The sequence below is a fragment of the Dendrobium catenatum genome, unplaced genomic scaffold (genome assembly GCF_001605985.2).
Source record: "Dendrobium catenatum unplaced genomic scaffold, ASM160598v2 fragScaff_scaffold_202, whole genome shotgun sequence".
In the NCBI taxonomy this organism is placed as follows: domain Eukaryota; kingdom Viridiplantae; phylum Streptophyta; class Magnoliopsida; order Asparagales; family Orchidaceae; genus Dendrobium; species Dendrobium catenatum.
This window is the reverse complement of record NW_021318664.1, coordinates 151892-154063: the sequence shown is the minus strand read 5'-3', so window position 1 is coordinate 154063 and position 2172 is coordinate 151892. Positions and strand designations below refer to the sequence as shown.

At 30.2% G+C, this 2172-nt stretch overlaps 1 non-coding gene across 1 annotated transcript; it reads left to right on the top strand.

Annotated features, from left to right (window-relative positions):
- The first annotated feature begins 1634 nt into the window (after positions 1-1634).
- LOC114579158 lies at positions 1635-1753 on the top strand. Its single transcript, XR_003700032.1, has one exon. It is a non-coding gene; the product is annotated as a 5S ribosomal RNA (ribosomal RNA).
- The last annotated feature ends 419 nt before the right edge of the window (positions 1754-2172 follow it).

The following is a 2172-nucleotide window of genomic DNA, read 5'->3' as shown; positions in this document are numbered from 1 at the left end:
AAAATCCTACTAGTTAAGTGGCTCAAGTGAATAGAGAGAGAATTCTACCCTTATTTTATAGCATTTTTTCTTTTTTTTTTCATTTATTTTTTTTGGGGGAGATCCAAGTGAAGTGATGGTTTAAGATTATTGTAGTTCTTGGTTATGTTTAGTTTGTCCATGAAAGTCAAGATTGTTGTGATGTTAGATTGGTGCCTTTAATACTAGTTATTTTATATCATTTGCTTAATTTTATATGTATCACATGTCTTTTTAGCCTTTTATCATTCATATCAAAAAACATGTGTCATTAATTGAAGTTCTAAATTACTTGAATTTTACATTTGATTTAATTACCCTTATGCTTTCATTATTACATTATCTTTCATAAATTTCTACACTTTTTGATTATTTATTTAACTAGGATAAAAAAGATAGTTAATTTTTTTGTAAAATTAGGATAATAATAAAAGCCTATATTATATTTTAAATGAAAAAAACATTATCATTCATAGATTAGAAAACTTCATAATTAACTAACTTAAACCTTTAAGCTATTGACATAACTTGAATTTATAAGTTATACAACTATACATTGACCTTTGAGTTGAAAAATGAAAAATTTAGGTTAAATGAATAGATATGTGTCTCTTAAAATTTGAAATCATAGTAACTTGAAATTAGAATTAGTGATCTTAATAAATTCTTACATTAAAAAATTTATGATTACTAAATGATATAAGCAAAAATGAAATTCAAAATTATCAATTATGTACTTATCGAGTTCTAAGAAAATAAGAAGAAGAGTATATTTTCAAAAATTGATATTAGTTAAAATATTAAAGTCTGACTGCAACCTCATACTTAAATTTACAAAGGATAATATAAGAGAACTAATATCGATGATGGTGAACTAATGGAATTTCAAATTTAACTACAAATACATCTAATCTTTAAGCTACCTTATTCATTTCAAAATTTAATAAGTCAATGATTATATTGATAACATATATATTCAAAATATGCAATAGTAAGGGTAACATGTTAGGATAACTATTAAGAATTTTTTAAACTAGAATTATAATTTTATTCATTTCAACTACTTATAGACTGTGATCTATTATCCTACATTTTAGTAATTTTAAATTATCAAATTTTACTTTGGTTACTAAATTAATCAAAAGAGCAAATTTTTTTATTTTCTTAAGAAGAAGTAAGAGCTTAAGATGTGGAGAATTTAATAAGTGTAAATTAAGTACTATTTATTATGTTTGAATTTTAGTGAAATATGTTATTTTAGTTATTTTGTATCGAAAAAACTCAAAAATGGTGAAAAATATGAAGGAACAGGCAGTGCCGTGACACCAAAGAAAACACCACCACCGCATTCCATTCAAGACCACAAAAGCATCACTTTTGGACATTATAGCACCATACTATATATTTGCGAGTGCTACAGCACCATCATAGTCAGTGCCATAGTGTTTGAGGCACTATTGCATCGATAAATAGCTTGGCGGTGCCAGGTTCTCAAGAAAATGAATGTCGCGGCACCAAAAATTTCAATCACTCCATTAAAAACTTGTATTTTTGGCAGCCTCAATCTTCCAGAAAATGATAAATTATGCAAAAAAATTGTACTATTGACAGTGTTTAAGTGCGACCATACCAGCACTAGTGCACCGGATCCCATCAGAGCTCCGCAGTTAAGCGTGCTTGGGAGAGAGTAGTACTAGGATGGGTGACCTCTTGGGAAGTCCACATGTTGCACCCTTAATAAAACACTGTCGTTGCCAGGTCTCAAGTCCTGGATGAGAAAAGTGGAGGGTTGCGTTAGGTAGTCGACAGCCAGCGTAAAACTTGTCGAATAATAATGACATGAATCCTTTAAGAAATTATGTTAATGCTAGGGCGTCCCCTAGAAGCAATGCACTGTATGGCCTGAATACATTGACAAGTGTGCAAGGGTCGCTGCACCGGCGCCCGGGTGTAGTGTTAAATAGGCAAGGGTTCCCACATCAAGGACGGATGTGGGAAAAGAAGCTAGTCCATGAAACTAAAATTTATGATAGGAACTTGGAATATAGGTTCCCTTACAGGAAAAGTAATGGAATTAATAGATATTATGATTCATAGGAAGTTAAATATTTTGTGCATTCAGGAAACTAAATGGGTTGGAGAGAAGGCTAAGGA